The sequence below is a fragment of the Ambystoma mexicanum genome, chromosome 2q, assembly GCF_040938575.1.
Source record: "Ambystoma mexicanum isolate Mex_15411 chromosome 2q, UKY_AmexF1_1, whole genome shotgun sequence".
NCBI lineage: Eukaryota > Metazoa > Chordata > Amphibia > Caudata > Ambystomatidae > Ambystoma > Ambystoma mexicanum.
Genome location: NC_090924.1, coordinates 1400683855 through 1400703967, shown reverse-complemented (window position 1 = coordinate 1400703967; position 20113 = coordinate 1400683855).

Genomic DNA, 20113 nt, shown 5'->3' with positions numbered 1-20113 from the left:
TCTATCGCCAGAAGGTGACACCTATTTTATTATATGGATGTGAAACAAAGTTTTGGAACTCAGAGAAGTTCTGGACACGAGCGGAAGGCCGGTTCTGGAAGCAAATATTGTCACTGCCAGCAAGTTATCCGATTGCCTTGATAAGGCATAAATTGGGGCTAATATCCTTGTACGGAACCTTGATCTGGAAACAATGCTCTCTGTTCAGGAAACACAGTATAACAAGCAAGCCTGATGTTCTATTTGATATCTTGTCTTCTTATGTGTAATAAACTGACCACACATTTTTGAGGCTGTGGAAAAGAAAAGTCATTACTAAACTATATGAGGCTGACATCGACCTAAATCTTCTCATCTCTAACCCTACAAAAGCCAAAAACAAAATCTGGATAAAACATTGGATAAATACACGTGATATGTGTGCTAGGTATAAAGATTGTATTAATAACCTGTTTACCCATAAAGGTTTTGGGAACCCGGAAATGTATCTAATAAAATTTCCATCTTCATTAATTAGACATGCATTTCTGCATTTTAGATTAAATCGGTGCCCCACAAAACAACTGTTAGCCAGACGCAAAGTCATATCTGAAGCAGAAGATAAATGTCGGTTTTGTCAGCTAAGAGGTTAGTCTGAGTCACTTAAGCACTTTTTGACGGAATGTCCACAGCTAACAAATGTTCATGACATATTTCTAAAAAAAACATTGTGTAGCTTTTAATATTCAAGATCTAGATACCCTATGGTTATTTCTGGTTAGCACAACAACAAAATTCTGTTAGAACAGCTACTGTACAGTACTTGCGAGAGGGCGCTAGAGGGCCACCCAAGATGCCCGCTTCTTAGCGAGCTCCCGCACGGCCACAATAAATCCTGTGAAATCCTGCCGTAATTCGGTAACCTGTCACCTTGACAATCAATATCCCAGCTGGGAAATCGCTGGCCCACTACTGCACGGAATCCAGAACCAAAACGGGGAAGCGAAGACCCCCAACGCGATTGTCCAGCTCCGACGCCATCCGGAGGCGGGTAGGCCAACAAGCCACGTGGTGCCGTGCTGCAGTCCCGGGCCGAGCGGAGACCTGACTGGCGGACCCTCCAGCTGCCGAATGTCTCCTGGGAAGTGCGGATCGAGAGTTCCTGAGGCCGTGGTGTGGAGCCCCCATCCCTCCCTCCCCGCCCTCTCGCAGAGACAGCATCGAGGCCGTGAGCCTGGGCCCGTGAGAGCGGCGGCCCCCTGCGGGCCGTGGATTGAGGCCAAGTGAAGCAGAACTCCCCAACAACTGGAGCGGAGGGAGACAGGAGTCAAGTCGCAGCAGTACGCTCCTCCCCAAGTCCTCCCCTCCCTCTGCGCTCTCCTCACCTGCAGAGCCGGGCTGGCCGCGGCACTCTCCCCCTCCCCGCGCATGAGAGGGAGAGAGTGCGCAGGAAGGTGCTGGGGGCTGTGATCGCCGGCCCCCCCAGACCAAACCATGAAGCGCCTGCCGCCAGAAGACAGAGGGAACCTGATAACAGACACCGCCCTGCAGTGGGGTGCAAAGGTACAGCGCAAGCTCATTCTGCACGGGGCATAGCATGCCGCGCTCCTGCGCAGCACCCAGCTAACCCACGTCTCCAAGGCCACCTGCGAGCTCCGACATAAAGCCATGCAACGCTGAGTTATCCTCGCCGATAACAGGCGTAGCTAAGAGACTCCTTTGGCCCCCAACTTCCCTCCTCAGCTGCAAGGAAAAGTCCTCTGAGCCTCTCCCTCACCAGACAACGACGTACTCCCTGCCTAGAATCATACTCCGGGGCACTGAGCCTCTTTGAGAACAGCGGGCCGGTGAGACAAGCCGGATTAACACTCTCCACCCTGCCACGGATCCCCGAAGGGCCCCGGCACAACCAGCAACAACCTTCCAACCAGTCCACACCCCACTTCAACGTAAAGACACCGCTGGAGCCACGATTTTCATCAGCGAAACCCACTGATCACACAGGGTCACCCCCAATCACCCAAATCCAATGTGTAAAACGGACAGATCCCAAAGGAAGCTAAACTTTGAAACTGGAACAGTCCCCAAGACCCCAGGCTCCAAGAAGACCCAGAACCCTTGATGGCCAACTCACACCTGATGGATGAGGAAACCTCCGCCACCGACATCAAGGGGCTCCTCCTCGATCTGAAAGCTGGCATTGGAAACCTAAACAACAAGATGGACGGCCTTGCCTCCAAAGTAGATCTCCTACAGCACTGCATGGACACCCACCCCGAATGCCTGAATGAAGTGGAGCAACGAGTGTCCAATCTAGACGATGGGGCTGCAATCCTGACGGCAAAAGTTGCCCAGCTAGAAACACAGATGAAAGCAACCATCGCTAAATGTGAAGGACATGGAAGGACGATCGAGAAGAAGTAACATCAGAATTGTCGGGGTACGAGAGCAGACGACGCAACCCAAAATGGAAGACTTCATCGAGAAGCTCTGCACCACCCTGTTTGGCAGCAAAGCATTCTCCCACATGTTCGTAGTAGAGAGAGCCCACAGAATCCCATCTGCCAAACCCACTCTAGGTGCGCCCTCGAGGCCGATAATAGCCAAACTGCTTAACTATAGGGAGTGCGACACCATCCTTCGTTTGGCCAGAGAAAAAGGGGAAATACAACACGATGGAGACACTTTTTTCCCTGCCCGGCTGAGGGTGCAGCACGGAGGTAGGGCCCACTTTTTCCAAACACCTGAGGAGGCAAACGATTTCCTGGACTGTGCCGGCTGCCCCGGTCCACATTCCAATCAGACATGCGCGCAGAGGGAATTCCACAGAAACCCAACAGAAATTATTCAAGAGCGAAAGCACAAGTCCTACAACTACAGAACAGCTTTTACACCGGACTAACCATAGGAGCTATGCACTCCGAGGCCGTGCAGCCTGGGAGGCCCCTTGCACAGCAAAGTTACTTCTGTTGTTATTGTTAATGGGAGGAATCACAGGTAGCGGACGTGCACCGTTGCGGTCCTTACTTTGTTCAAGCAAACAAGCGGGCGAGTTGGGGGTTGCCCGCGTAAGGAAGGAAGTTGAAAGAAGGGGAGGGACGTGCACCCCCGAGCCGCCCGCCCGCCCCGACCCCCCAGACCGCCAAGCTACACTATGCCCTCTCTCTCAAATATTACAGAAACCTCCAACACTCAGGCGTAGAAACCATCAACGGCACCCAGCGTTCTCACAACTAAAAAGAACAAATATCAGCTTCGACTCACAAACCGAGCAAACAATTCAAAGTCGCCACATGGAACATTAGAGGAGGCAACCTCCCTTCAAAAACCAGGAAGATCCTTCAATATCTAAAAAGACACATCATTGATGTGGCCATGCTCCAAGAAACACATCTCCTACCTGAAAGAGAACATCAATGGGCTTGTCACTGGGGCTGCCATAGATACTTCTCATTTTCATCATTACCCAGGGGAGTGGCGATACTGATCAACCGAAAAACAGGCTTCAGGCTGCTAAACACGGTCAAAGATACGGAGGGCAGAGCGCTGCTGGTGAGAGGGATCGTAGATGGCCAAGACATCACCCTAGTCAACTCCTACGGGCCCAATATAGATGGAATGAACAACTTCGACTGGGTGCTCACTAACCTATCGGTATACACCTCCACATCGGTCATCTGGGGAGGTGACCTGAACACCGCCCTAGACCCCTTGAAGGATAAGTCACAGACCACGACATTGACCAGGTCCAAAGCCGGTCTCCAGATAGATGAAATATGCAGAGCCTACGACCTTGTGGACACATGGAGACACAGCAATTGGGAGTTACGCGAATTCACTTTCCACTCAGCAATGCATAACACCAACTCAAGAATCGACTACCTGTTCATCTCGGCCAAGGGTCCACTCCAATGGGGACAATGTCAAATCCTTCCCAGAACACTTTCGGACTACTCCCCGGTAACCCTTGTCTGCAGCCCAGCAATTGCCAAATCCCATCTACTACAATGGCGCTTTAAACCAGGGTCCCTGCAAGACCAAGTGTTCGCCTCTGAACTCCGGGATGAAATTGTGCTATTCCTAGAATCGAATCAAGGCTCAGTGAACTCAACCAGCAAGCACTCTCTGGGAAACGCTGAAATGTTTCGTAAGAGGCGTCTTGCCTGGCAAAGGAGAATGGCATCCTTAAGCTGATCCGGCGTGAACTGTTCGCCAGCAAAGAACGGCTAAAACACCTCGAACTTAAACTTTCCACCACAAGTGATTCACGCTCCCAGGCAGAGCTTAAGGAGGAGCTGGAAAAGTTCAGATCCACGGCAGAATGGGAGGTAAAATTCCTAGGAAGAAACAGGCAAGTCCGTAAATACGGAGAAGGCCAAAAGCCCAGGGCCCTCCTTGCGAGGCTCCTGAACGCTGATAGAAAGCCGACGACAGTCGAAAGGATAAAGACCAGACAGGGGACACTGGTGCACACTGACGAAGAAATGGCGGCTGAATTTAAAGCCTTTTACCAAAACCTGTACTCCTCGAAACACAACTCAGACACCGACTCCCTAAAAGGTTACCTCGATGACACTGAACTCTATTGGGTGGAAGGTGGGCTACACGAACCCCTTAATGAATCCATCACCTCAGACGAGATAATAGAAGCAATCAAAACCCTCCCAAACACAAAGGCTCCAGGGCCCGACGGCCTAACGGGAGAATTCTATAAAGCATTTGCCCACACCCTAGCCCCCTACAGGCAGAAGTGTACACAGAGGCACTCGACACAGGTTGCCTCCCACAGTCCACCCGCGAGGCCAACATAATACTATTACACAAAGCTGGCAAACCCCGAGGACTGCAACAACTAACTAAGAGAGACCAATGGAGTTATTTATAGACGTATGTCCCTAACTCCCTTCAAAGCTTTATAAGCAATATTCAACAAAAGGGGACAGACCGTCTTTCTCTCTATTTATTCTCCTGACTCTATCCCTATTCTCACACACGGTCCGAGGACCAAATAAGGACCGCATACAAGGTTTTAAGAATCGAATTTAGTACAATTTTATTAAAGAAAAACATAACACTAAATATTCTTAAAAGTCAACATATCTAAAAGAAGAATGTAAAACTTAGTGCACCTGAGTTAAAAAAAACACACAATAAAAGTTCACAAACCAGTCAATGTGTCACCTATACACCCAAAAGAAAACTCCTGCCTATACAAATCTAAACAAAGCAGTACACAAAAATATAAACCCTGGTGTATAACAACGCTTTTGGTAGGTAGCACCTTCAAGCAACCCCTATTTTGGGTTTGATAAAGGTGTGCGAATAATCTACTGTCTGTTGATTGTCTACCCCTTACAGTCGCTAGTGGGGTGACCAAAACCACTAAATTGGTCAATGTACAGCACCTTATGATTTAAGGTGTCCATATGCCGGACATGTTTCATTCAAAAAACATATTTAGCCAAAATTACTTGAAATTCATCAGGGGATCAAAAGCAAAAAATCTGCTATTCATACAACAGATAAGAAAATTCAAAGACAACTATAAGTAACTGTCTGAGAAGATGGGGTGTGTCTCCATGTAGGGATGCTTCCACGTGCCGAAGGCTTAGGATGAGAAGCAACCTGTTGGAAAAGGAGAAAGGGAGAACGGGGAAAGAAGCAAGAGAAGGAGAGAGAGAAGAGAAGAGGTGGACTTGGGTTAAAAAATACACCTCAAATCGACTTACAAGGCTAAGGCTAACCTAAGTAAAACTCACCAATTTCAGTTTCGCCAAGGCAAATACTGCTAAGTGATGGTGAAAGGGGGGAACGTCTCCACTGTGGACGTCTAGTACACGTTCTGCGGATCAAGAGAAGAGAAAAACATAGCCAGTGTAAGCACATCTTTGCCCATCAAAAAACCACAAAGTCATTCTGGGTGAAAGAGGGAAAAAAAAGGAAAAAAAATGTTTTTATCATACCCTCATTTCTACCACATAAAATAGTCAACAACGACAAAAATCACAATACCCATCACGTAAATCAGCATGACATTAACATCACTGGTCACACCATCTGTGTGACCCGGCATCACCTAAGCCATGTCTCATGCAAATTTTAAAGGAGGACGGTAACACGAGTCATATGAGCTTCCCTTATTAAGGAGAACCGAGTCATATGAAGGATATAGATCTTCCTTTTAAAACCACCACCGTGTTTCCTCATGACCGCTGCTGGCAAATAGTGAGTGCAAAAGGTGAAGGTGAAAAGATAGGTACACCGTACCAGCGTGGAAATGCACCGACAATACAACATTCAACAAAGAATCATACCCTCTGAAGGAGGAAGGAATGCGAGGTGAGTCCAGGTGGCTCTTTCCAGTTGCACTGCACCCCGGCTCTAAACTGGGATCCAGGGGAAAATCGCAACATTAATACAGAAGTGTAACACACCGCATGTTAAACGCGAACACTTCCGTGATAAATAACAAAGTTGCAAAAGGGACAACCAAAAGACAGGCATCGTGCATAGCTTACCGCGTGGGACTACAGACCGCTGGTCTGAAATGTAGAATCTAGCTCCCATCTTTCTTCATGCACAGTACGGTGCTCAATGGAGGAAAAAATAGGGGGAGAAGAAAAGTTTAATTTCCTGTATCGTGAAAAAGCGCTCGCTTCTTTTCGTCCTGGCGAATCACTCCATTGTCGGTAGAGATAACCCGGCACCATAAGAGAGGGTGGGGGGTGTGGGGCTAAGTGATCACGTGATTGGTCCGGAAACGAACGCAAACAAATGCGTTGTATGCCGATCACGTGACCGGTCAGGTAATCGAAGTGATGAAAAACTAATTGGCCAGAAAGCCAAAACGCACATAAACAATGCGTTTAAATTTCAATGCACCGTGGTAGTCAGAGCATGCCCAACACCAGCCGAGGTGCTGCATTCGGCGCACACCGTCCCACAGTGCCCTCCGATCGAAAAAGGGGGAGCACGATGCAACTGTCACACATGTACGAATCACGGTAAGCCCAAGAAATGAAATAGTGTGTCTTTCTCACTATCTGGGCTAGAAAGGAAGTGAGGACCAAGAAGGGTGAAAAACATTTGGTTATTTTAAAAAAGGTTTCAAATGTTAAGAATTAAGTCAGAATTGTTCATTCAGACTAGAGCACGCTGATTTAGTAAGAAAAATAAGCCACTTTTCTTTGAACAACAGTTTATCCGTTTTGTTTTCATTTACCTTGGACTTATCTAGCTGCCACAAGACAGTCCACAGTATATCATCTGGGCTATGTTCCATCATAATAAAATGGTTAACTAACGGGGCTGCAATATTTCTCCTCTTGATACAACTCCTGTGTTCGCTCATCCTGCTTTTGACTTTCTTTTCTGTCATTCCGATGTAAAGTTGGTGACACGGGCACCATATTGCATATACCACGTCGGTGGAATTGCAATTGGTGAATTGATTTTGTGTCCAAGGACGCTTAAGACCAATATCCACCTCTGTGGTACGTTTGGTGCATTTACAATTGACGCAGTGACCGCAGGGGGAATGTCCCGTAAGTATTGGTAAATCCCACGATTCGGTGACACTTCTTACGTGTCCTTGTTTGTTCGTAATATCGTTCCCTGTGAGCAGCTCCTTTAAATTGGACGTTCTTTTATAAGCACACAATGGGAACTCAAGAGGATGTTCACCCCCTGTCAGGATATGCCAGTTTTTGCGTATTATCTTAGTGACCTGATTGGACCTAGGGCAAAAGGTGTTCACAAAAACAATTTTGTTGGTAGCGGGCTCCTTTTGTTGATATTCCAGGAGAGCTTCCCTATTATTGTTCCTGGCTCTTTTAAAGACCTTTTTTTACTATCCTCGAGGGGTAACTTCTAGCTTCCAGTTTAGATTTCAGTAGTATGGCTTCTTTCAAAAATGTGGGATTGAGAGTACTATTTCTCTTGAGGCGTAAAAACTGCCCAAACGGCAAGTTCTCTCGTGTGTGCTTGGAATGACAACTGTCAAATTTCAATAAAGGATTGCGATCTGTTGATTTATGAAACTGACTTACTTTAAGGGCAGTGTTGGTTTCATTCACTTCAATGGAAATGACGAGGAAGTCTATCTTCTTCCTACTGCAAGTGTAGGTGCATTTTAGGAATTGATTCCTCTGATTAATCCATTGAAAGAATTCAGCAAAAGATTCTTCTGAGCCTTCCCATATGATATGAATGTCATCTATGAACCTCCTCCATAAAGCAATCTTGGAAAAAAAAGGATTGGTCAGAGGGTAGATGTGTTCAAGTTCGAAACGTTCAACATATAGGTTGGCTGCTGTCGGGGCTACAGGTGTGCCCATTGCAGTCCCATGGATTTGATGATATAACTTGCCATTGAAATAGAAATAATTCTCGGTAAGCGCCATCTCCGCACACCATAGAATAAAGCTGTTAGGTGTAGAGCCTGTCGTTCTTTTAGTTAACAAAACCTCTTCAAGGACCTCAAGGGTCTCTTTTTGTGGAATACACGTGTACAGTGCTATGATATCGAGACTGGCGAATAATTGTGTAGTTGGATCGAAGCTCATTCTCCACACAGTTGATGACTTCGGTCGTATCCTGAATATAGGAATACATGGTGAGAACAAAATGTTTCAAATATTTATCAGCTAGTTTGGAGAGAGGTTCTAAAATAGAACCAGACCCGATACAATGGGGCGACCAGGGGGATTTGTTAATGACTTGTGTATTTTAGGGAGAGTATAAAACTTAGGAGTAGAGGGTTTAGAAACACATAGATACTCATGTTCCTGCCTGCAGATCCAATCTCTCTCAAAAGCTTTGTCCACTTTGTTGTGTATCAAGGTTGTCAGTCTCAAAGAGGGATCGATATCAATAGGTGCATAAAAAGTGGTGTCTTCCAATTGTCTATTGCATTCAGTAATGTATGCAATTTTGTCTTGAATTACGACAGCTCCCCCTTTATCTGCTTTCCGTATCACAATGTCTTTGTTGTTCGCTAAACTCTTCACTGCGGCCCTTTCGGCATTACTGAGATTTTGAAATGCAGGGCTCGGAGGTGTGTTCTCTAGGAGCTTCAAGTCTTTCCACACACGTTTTGCAAAAACAATTGCTTCAGGCGTGTGACTAGTTGTGGGAGGGTCAAATGTGGATTTATTGCGTAACCCACTCTCGTTGTTTTCCTTATCACTATGAGCTTAAGCAAAAAATTGTTTCAAATGGATTTTGCGCAAAAGTTGTTCAATTTCTAAGTCTGTACGAAAACTGTCATACTGAGCTGTTGGAACAATACCCAATCCTTTATTCAAAATCAATTTTTCTTCAGCTGTAGGTAAGTATGTAGAAAGATTGACTAATAAGGATCGTTGCTCCTTGTCCTCCTCTCGTCCAAGTCCCAAATGTCCCCTACTGTGCGGTCGCCCAATAAAGAAACCGTAGGTAAATTGCCCATGCGCTGTTGTTGTTGTGGGGGTGGTTGTTGTTGGCCTGAATTAAACTGATTAGAGGCTTTACCCCTCTGTTGAGATTTTCTGTTCCGATTGCTGCCTCGTTGTTGGCGACCGCGATTCTTGTACGGTCTTTGTCCATAACCTCTATTAAATCCGCCTCCATTTGAACTTCCGGAGCTGAATGAGGCATTAGCTCTTTGTCCTTGTTGGCCTTGTTGAGACATGTAGGGGGAAACGTACCCCTCTTTAATGTACTGAAATGGACTGGACTGTGCATCCTACAGGCCCATATCTCTTCTAAACTTCGACTACAAGATTGTAGCGAAAAAACTCACGAACAGATTACTACCGCTGATGCCCGCCCTCGTGCAGGCAGATCGGGCCGGGTTCGTGCCCGGCCGCAACACAACATTTGGCATTCGACGACTGTTTGGAATCATCAGGGCCCTTGACCCCTCTCAGCAAGCCGTGGTGGTATTGCTGGATGCCGAAAAGGCCTTGGATTCGGTGGAATGGCCCTTCCTTTTCGCAGTGCTCACGCAGATGGGCCTGGGGGCAAGATTCATTAGATTAGTCTCCCTGCTATACAAAACCCCCCAGGCAAACATTCTAGTAGGCGCTGCAAGGTCCTCCACGATTCACCTACAACGAAGCACCCGTCAGGGCTGTCCGCTGTCAGCGCTAATATTCGCACTAATAATGGAGCCCCTGGCATGAAACCTTCGAGCCCGACAACTCCACAGAGGGCTTAGCTTTGGCCCACACAGGCTAATCACTTCCCTCTATGCGGACGATGTAGCACTATTCATTAGCAACCCAAGTGAAAACCTAAACCCAGTGATGAGAGAGGTGATTACGTTTGGGGCAATGTCCGGCCTAAAAATCAGACAGTCTAAATCCATCATCTTCGCACTCACCCCAGGGACCAGAGCATTCACTGATGACTACAACTTCACATGGGAAACCGCTGGGGTGCGGTATTTGGGGATACTGATGTCACTAAACTACCTTGAGGTGTTCCAAGACAACTACGAGGTGGTGTTAAAAACACTACAAGAGAAAGCTCCCCGCTGGCGGTCTCTCACGCTAACCCTATGGGGAAGAGCCTCACTTGTCAAAATGGTAATCCTGCCGAAACTACTATACCTTTTCACTAACATCCCCATTTTGAACCCCCAATCCTTTTTAAAGAAAGTCAAAAGTCTGGTCCTCGAGCTACTATGGGTGGGCAAACAGGCCAGGGTCGCCTACTCAACATTGACACTTCCAGTATCTAGCGGAGGATTAGCCCTCCCCGATCTCAAACGTTATTTTTGGGCACCCCAGGCACAGTTCCTCAGCCATTGGTACACAACACATTTCGTTAGGCCGCACATGCAGATCGAACGTGCCCTGACAACCCCTAACTTATTGAGGGCAGTTATCATAAGTCAGCTACCAGTAACCTACAACACCATGAACGTGGTCCTTGCGACCTACGGGATTTGGAAGAAGCTCGCTCAAAAGTACAAAATCCAAGTAGGATACTCGCCCCTCCTCCCGGTAAAGTTCATACCTGGAATTCCTCTGACCACCGAAAAAGTATTCCAGCAATGGGTAGAGAAACTTCAGATAAACACGTTGGGCGACCTGTTCAACAAAGGCACCTTCATTGTACCCCAACAAGCAATAGACAAGGGGGGGCGACACTCCCTTAGACAGGTTCCTATACTTTAGAACCCGTTACACACTGCAAGCACTATTCCCACTTTCCCGCAGCAACCCCCAACTTAGCAATTGCTACACAACGTGGTCCAAGCACAGGGCGAGGGCAGACTAGTTTCATCCATTTACAAATCCATCCTAATGGACACAGTGCCAGCCAACCCACGCACAAAAGCAAGATGGGAAAGCGCCTTCCAATTCACAATCCCAGATGAAAATTGGACATTCATCCTGCGCCAGACACAAAAAATCACCCTCAACTCCCGCTTCAAACAAATCCACTTTAATTTCCTCCACCAAATGTACTTCACCCCGTCAAAACGAATAGACATCAACCAGAGATACCCCCGAAAGTGTGAAAGATGTGGAGGTCAGCCGGCTGATTTCATACACCTAGCTTGGGACTGCCCAAAACGAACACCGTTCTGGACTCAGGTCCTTCAGATGACAGCATCGATCATAGGAGAGGAAACAAGGCCGATCCCGGCGATAGCTCTGCTAGGACTGACAAACCAGCTGTCGCCAGCAGTGAGGAAACTGGCTGGACTACTGCTAACTCTTGCAGGCAGAAGAATCGCCATGTCATGGGCTGGGGACCAGCGCCGACGCTTATGAACTGGCGGAAAGACATTCTCTACTGTCAGGACATAGAATCTGATTTCATCAGGACATTGCCCCAACACGCACATCCCCCCGATATCTGGGGGCCAGTTGTAACATATCTAATGAACGAATCAGATGGAGACCGGTCCTCCTCACCAGAAAAGCATGGCTCCCAGGACGCTGAGTTTGACCGGTCTTAATATTTAGTAGCCAGCCCGATAATAGAGCTACGAGGAGGACTGAGCAATGTATCATCAACCTAACAGACAGAGAGGAAGGGTCGGGGGGAGGCGGTTTCGGGTGATGCACGGGGAACACGCCCTAATGTGGGTGTGGTTGTTGTATAACAGTTGAAAAATTCAAAAATAAAGTTCTTAAATAAAAAAAGAAAGCTACTGTACAATATTTATTTCACCTAGATACCGTGCCATTGGGAAATGGTGGATTTGTCTCATAATTGCTCTAGCAAAAATAGTCTAATGCTGTTTAAACTACCTATAAGAAAGCGAGATATCAATTTTTAAGATTTATTCAAGTTTTCCCATTATCCATTTAAAAAGGTTTTTTAAAGTATATTACATGAAATATGGAGGAAATTGTATAATTTATTGATTTTGAACGAGCCTATTGGTGGTATATGTTGTTATAATGTATTGTACATGTTTTTTAATTATTTGTATTGAAAAGTTTTATTTCTTTACAACTAAATCAATACAAATAAAAAATAAAAATAATTTTAAAGAAAATGGTCGGACTTCCCTGTTAATTCATCCACAAATGTAACGCTTACCTCTGGTGCCCTGCAGGAGTGCCAGGTCCGGATCACCGGGAAGATGTTGCAAGGTAAGTTGGGGGGTTCTGGTACACGATGCTGATGGTTAAGTTCCACACTGATGATGATGGGCCTTCTTGAGCCTAGAGGTAAGCAAATGGACAATATTACGGCCTGTTACCCTCTCCTTTCCACCCCACCTCCCTACCCTATACCGGTCAATTGAGTGAGTAGTGGGAGTCAGGGCTCACCTTGTTGCATGAATTAGTGAACTCCAGTAAACAGGATAACATCCGCTTTCCAGTTGATTCACTGGATTATTGTGGCCCAGTCCTGTTGTGGCGCACAGGTTGCTTCCTGTGGGTGAAATTGTGAAATGGCTGCTTTGCGGAAATGCAGAGACCTTAAAATGTGTTTAGATCTGTCCGTAACGTGGTGGTTCTGTTAACATGGTTGGTTTAAATGTATGGCTGTTACACGCAATACACGTGTTATGCGCAGTGATTAATTAATGTCTTTGTTTTCCCTTTCAGTGAGGTGGGCCGTCTGCGGCGAAGATCCGAGATGTTGCTCTGCTGAATGGACTGCGGGAATATGCCAGCGGTGAAGCAGAACAGAATGCTGCTTGTGCTGCGTGGGAGTTAAGTTCAATCGGGTAAGCAAAATGAACGCAAAGGAGCTTCAAACCATTGCGGGCACGATCAGGATAGCTGAAAACTGAATACTGCAGGCACGTGGGGGCTGGATTCACAGGCAAGCGTTACACGGCTGGCTAATGCATAAGAGCAAACGCTAAGCATTGGGTGTGGCCCAGGATGGGGTTTTCATAACCCTCGGCTGCACCTTTCCAATAGATCACCAGGAATATTTGCAGTATGGATAACCTGGGGGCCATCTTGGTTCCCAGGTTGTATATGGACTTGGCAGCCATGTTGGCAGGGGGAATCCCAGTCTATGTACTGATGCCCACGCCACCCAGCAACTCCCACTGTCCATTGCCTCCCTATAGTATCTGAATGTCTTTGATGGCCTAATGAGGACATGCTTAGTGCTTGGTTACGGTTCATGACGCAAATGAAAGATGAGAAGCAAGATAAATAAAAGCAGATTTAATCCATTATTATACCAACGTACATATGCCGGCTCCTCAGTGGGTGCAGATGGGCATTGTAGCTACTCCACCCATAGCTGTCGCTCTGACGGCTGTCTGGCAAACCATGCCTACTTAACAACAGCCTCAAGTACCGGTTGACCGCAAACCCATAGTGAGCACGCATGACTAGGGCTGGGTGAAAACAGCTAAACCAATTACACAGGAAAATGAGTCCTGCCAAATTTCGCCTAATCTGACAATTTCACTCACATAGTGGAACTGGGTTTTGGGGTATTTTCCTGACCGAAATTCCTTATTTAAAAAAAAAAAAAACAGTATTTTCGGTGGCATATGGGTGTTTTGTCCGTTAAATTTAATTTTTCTCAGAAATGTAATTTTGGGTGTGTTTTGGACCGCACAAAAAGTGAAATTTTGTCAAAAAACAATATTTTCGCTGAAAAAACTCTTCCAGAATTGCAGCAGAAAAGGTGATAATTTGCCCAGCCAGCGGAACAGGATTGTTGACGAATTTTGCCAATTCAGTTTCACAAGTGGGATTTTCGCTCACCTCTACTCATGAACCTATATCGCCAGTTTCGGGATGCATCACTACCCCTATGTTCGTACAAATACTGATTGCTTCCCCTTTCACTGCATCTCTAACTAGAGGTGCTACAAATTATAGATCGGTCAGTATAACCTTTCAGGCACCCCTTAAGTTCATGAGGCAACAGCAGGCGACAATGATGACAATGAATTAGTGACAGTCCATTTCCCATGCTCGGCAAAGCTTTTTCTAAGATCAGGGAGGAGCTCCAAACAGTCATCCAGTGCTACAATCCTGCGGGGCTGACATCAGCTCATGCAGATAATAATGCCCCCGGAGTATAGGCATAGACTCACTCTGCATGCCCAATGGCTGATAGAAGGAATAGAATCACAACTGATACCAATGAGGAATGCCCCAGAAAGACAGACTGGGGAAGGATTGGCAACTGCAGACAAAATAAGGCTGAAACCCCAGCCGATTCTTTTAGACTGGATGACTGAAGATAGTAGTCACTCAGAATCACAAAACCGGAGATGACGGCCCAAGAAGCCATAACCAACTCTTCCGTCTCCGGTCTCCAACCCAAGCTCCAAGTCCAATTGAAGATGACTTCAATAGGGTGGCAAAAGAAGCCCTTTTCAGAGTTGGTGACGGTAGCAGATCACTGTGAAGCACGCCAAGAACAGAAGAAAGAAAATATATAAAGCATACACAGGGCACTACAGTTACAGAATATAGGAGAACAAGGACCCCCCTGGAGGGAAAAGATGGAGTCATGGGTGACTTTGGAGGCAGAGGAATGGGGAGCCTGGGGAATATCCAGAGCCTATGGCTTGTAATTAAAGGGGGGGGGATGGTAAAACTGAATGTTCATACATACTCTAACATAACAATCCTTCTCCCCCCCCTGGACAAGGTGCCTTCCTCAACTCTACTGCACAGAATGTCACCCTGAATAAGACACACCGCTCCAGCCAGAAGAAGAACAATACTTGGACAGCCTGTAGACCAAGACAAAATTAAGGCAAATGCGAATTTCGTGGGCAAGCAATCTCTTAGTTATATGAAAGCAAGTCGGTCAGCCATTCAGTCTGATTGTTTCCCAGACATTATCTTATCCTCTGAAACAGTACATGGAGTCCACCTATCAATCAATCTGGTTCCACACCCTTTCGCTGACAGAGCACCTGTTACTCTAGGGCAAATCACTGACAAACACGCTTTCCTCCTATGCCCATTTGCACCAGTTAACCTGTTATGAAGAGATCTGTTTTGTAAACTGAATTGCACCATTTACTGTACTCCGGACGATGCCACAGCATAAATACAGAGGCAGCCCTGGCCATGTGCCAAGCCCTACAAGAGAAGCTGGACCAGGGTCCAGACATTCGTTGGTCTCCAGATATCCAAGACTTAAACAATAGCTAATAAATCCATTTGGTCATATTGCAATAATGAATTAGGCTACATTAGGAATGCTTAATCCGTTAGGATCAGGATAGACCAGTCTAAGAAGGTGCTGTATATTCGAAGGTACCCTTTGAGGCCAGAAGCTGAAGAGGGAAATGGGCCAGTTACAGAGTCCTTGTTAAAACAAGGACTTATAGTACCCACATCTAGTCCGTGCAGCATTCCTATTCTGCAGGTCAAAACGCCAGGAAGGAACAATTACAGGTCTGTTCAAGATCTAAGAACTGTAAGCGCAGTAGATATTCCCGCTTTCCCTGTGGTACCCTACTCACTTATGATCATGATCTGTATCCTGCCGACTGCTTCAGACTTCACTGTGGTAATCTGTGCTCCAACTTCTTTTCCATTCCCATACACCCAGAAATAATTCGCATTTTCCTATGGTGGAATCCAGTACATGTGGACGCGAGGCTCCCACATGCACACTTGGAATCCCTTACTCTCTTTCCACAATCAAGGATTTGGATGATATTAGGTTCTCTGGACAATCGGTTCTGGTGCTGTACTCAGATTATGTGTTAGCTCCGCCTTTATATGATTCATGCAAACAGGATACTCAGGAATTTGTGACTGCATTAGCGAGGAAAGGACACAATACATCCAAACTGAAATTATAAAGATGCAAGGCAAGGGTACAGTATATGGGACATGACATTTTGTTAGCCATAAATTAATTGCAGACTACCGGAACAAAACAGTGTATAACATTCCTAAACCTCAGACTATCATACAAACAAGAGAGTTTTGGGTATGGTGGGATACTGTAGCTAGTGGGTGTTACGCTATACCAAGAAAGTCAAACAACTACAACATACAAACCCAATGCACCAGAACCATTTCAGTGGACACTAGAGGAAGAGGAAGCATTTGATACCATCAAGAAAGCCTTAGCAAGAGTGCCTGATTGAACACACTCTGATTATAAGAAATGCACCCTATATTGTCAAGAAAGAAATGGGATTTCTTCCGCAGTGCAACCACAAACACATGGTCAGTAACAGAGACCCATAGCATACCATAACAAGCAGTTAGACCCAGTAGCAGCAGGAATGCCCCAATTACTTTGCTCAGTAGCTGCTGCAGCCGTAGCAGTGCAATGTTTTGAAAATATAGTTCTGGGTTCCCTTTAGAAGTAGCAGGTCCTCCCTTCAGTGGTTGCATTATAGTTGTAAGCTAAAACGCAACACATTTCCATCTACCAAAAAAACAAATATTAGGTGTTGCTCGTAAGCCCCTTCAACATTTCCATAACCCGATGTCCTGTACGGAACCCGGCATCTTTGTTGCCAATTCCAACGGATGAAGAACCTAGGCCTTGTGTCATTCCGATCGCGCAAGTGTGCGGAAGAGGGAAGGGGAGAAGTGCCAGGGGGAGCGGAAGGGGGAAGTGCAGTTAACTCACAAGTGCAGCCAGCGGGTGGCTCATAAGTGCAGAGAGAAGGGACTGCAGGGTTGCAGATACAGACCCTTAAGTGCTGGAGAGCCCGGAGGAACTGCAAGGGTAACTGGACATGCAGGAGGCTGTGCCCGAGTTCCGAGGGTGACCAGGTGCGCAGAGCAGTCAGGTGCATCAGCAGGGCAGAGGGAGAGAGAAAGCAGAAGCGAAAAGGAAGGTCTTGAGTTGGTTCCGGAACCGGAGGTGGTTCTGTCCAAGTTTCAGAGAGGCAGGGAGGCTGTTCCAGAGGGAGGCTCCAGCCGAGGAGATAGATCTGCCCCAACCCTCTGCTTGGAGAAGCGTCTGATCCTCAGAGAGTTGGAGGTGGATGAGCGGAGAGCTCAAGAAGGAAGATGTTTTGGAAGAGAAGGTTGGAGGTAGAGTGGTCCCAGGCCCTAGAAAAAGCCATGTGGACGATGCAGAGGGTATTGAACTTGATCCTTACAGCCACAGGGAGGCAGTGAAGAGATTTCAGAGCTGGAGAGATAAGGTACCTGGGCTTGAGGCCAAAGACAAGTCTTGCAGTCCTGTTCTGGATAGGTTTTAAAGGTCGAAGAGTAGAGGCAGGAAGATATAGAAAGCGGCTGTTGCAATAGTGCAGCCTAGAGAGGACCAGAGCCTTGGAGACAGTGAGCGTCTTGGGGAAAGTGAGAAAAGGAAGAATACTTCTGAGGAGGTGCAGCTGATAGGTTGACTTCTTAGAGACGTCAGCGATGTGAGGAGAGAAGGAGAGGGTGGTGTCGAAGACGACACCAAGGTTCGTAGCCTCACAGGAAGGAGCAGGAAGAGGGCCCAGAGTGGCGGCCAGAGAGAGAGCAGAATGGAGGAAGCGGGTGTCCCAATGAGGAGGATCTCAGTTTTACTGGTATTAAGGCAGACATCATTGGCGGCACCCATTTCTGAATTGCGGCCAGCCAGTCTGGTATGAGAGAAGGAGCAGAGGTGGCTGAGGGGAGTCTAAAAGAGAGTTGAGTGTCATGCGCATAACATTGAATAATGGAGCAGAAAGTAGCGATGCAGTGGGCAAGAGGTGCCAGGTAGTAGTTGAAGATCCAGGGAGAGGAGCTAGACCCCTGGGGAACACCACAAGTAGAGGGAGAGATAGAAGAGAGGAAACATCCCAGTTGGACCTGAGAGGGTACGTCAGTGAGAAAGGAGGTCACTCAAGCCAGGGCCTTGTCAGTAATATCAACGTTGTTGCGGAGGCGATTGAGCAGGATGGCATGGTTGACCGTGTCAAAAGCAGGGGATAGTCCGAGGAGAATGAGGACAGAAGGGAGATTAGAGTCAAGATTGGAGAGCAAGTCTTCACGGGTGTTCAGGAGAGCAGTTTCCATGCTTCTGGAAGCTCTGAAGCCAGACTCGTGGTCATGGAAACAACCAACAGATTCAGTATGTAGATTAAGCTGGCAGATGGCCAGCCTTTCCAAGAGTTTGCCCAGGTAAGGAGTGATGGAGATCGGGTGATAGTTAGCCGGAGAGGAAGGATCGGCCGAGGACTTTAGAAGGGGGTGCACAGGAGAGTGCTTAAGGGGGAGGAGAAAGTGCGAGTGGCAAAGGAGTGATTGCAGAAATCAGCCAAGGCGGGAGCAAGGGTGTCGATGTGGTCCTTGATGGTTCTGGATGAGCAGGGGAGAACCTGCTTTGACAAGACTTTCATAGATCGGACTTGTCAAGAAACATTGTTAGGGGTGAAAACGGGAAAGCAGGAGAGACGGCCTCAGGGTAAGGAGGAGAGACGTCCTCAGATGGGCCAGGAGTGGTAGAGGAGGAAGAGGAGGTAGAGGAAGGGAGGATGAATAGGATGTCCTGAGTTTTAGTAGTAAAATGAGAGGCCAAGGCGGTGCAGAGGGCCGGGGAGAGAACAGGAGAGGTTGTGACTGCAGCAGGATTGGGCAGCTCGTTGCACATTTTGAAACATTTGGCCGAGTTGCTAGATGCCGCAGAAGAACAAGTTACTTACCAACTGGTAACGTTCTTTTAACTCGATGTTCCTCCAATGTATTCCTCATCTTAGATGTATTCGCCCAGCTTTGGCTGCTTCAGCAACTTTCTCGGCAGAGAGCGCCGTGCGTCAATGTCGTTGAGTCGAGGTCCCTTGGAGGCCTCCGTCGAGGGTGACGTTATCAGGTATACAAGTAGCACGCGCGGCGCCCGTTGGTCTCAGTTCTGATTTTCCCCTCTTGTTCTGCTGTATAGATAGTGCAGGTAGCCAGGTGTCAGCCTTGCGAGAGTTGAAGGGGTAATAACACAAAAGGTTGATGTGTAGTTTGGACTCCGATGGAGACCAACGACCGCTGATTATCAGATCGTTGGCATGAGCTCCCCACCCCATGAGTGAGGCGTCTTTCACTACTGTAATCTCCGGCTATGGTTGCCAAAATTTTTCTCCTTTTAGGATGTTCTCTGTGCAAGTCCACCACAGAAGATCCTGACAAACCTTGTTTGGAATCTGAATGAGATCCGTCATATGTCCTGAGAATTGGGACCATTAGAAGGGATCACATCCTCAGGCGGGCTTCTGGTACCAGGAAAATGCAGGATGCCATGAAACCAAGTAACCTCTAAAAGTCGTAGGCCTGGAGATTTTGGGCATTTGGAAATTTGGAAACCATCTGAAGAATGTCTTGAGCCCTTGACTTGTGGAGGCAAGCTCTTTCCCAAGGATGTGTCTAATACAGCCCTGATGTACTGGAGCTGTTGGGAAGGTGTCATTTGTGACTTGTGGAGGAAGTAGCAGGTGACTTTCAGATGATTCAGGGCTTGCTCAACAGAACGCGATCTGATCAACCAATCGTCCAAGTAGGGGTAGACGTGAATCCCCCCTCTCCTGAGGTTCGCTGCCACCACTACCATCAACTTGGTGAAGACCCTCGGGGCAGAGGTCATCCTGAATGGTAGGACTCGAAACTGAAGGTGCGAGACGCCAGCCACAAACCTCAGGTATTTTCTGTGCTTGAGATGGATTTGCACATGAAAATAAGCATCCTGAAGGTCCAATGACACCAACCAATCCTGAAGTTAAAGGGCCTGAAGGATCTGAGAAAGAGTGACCATCTTG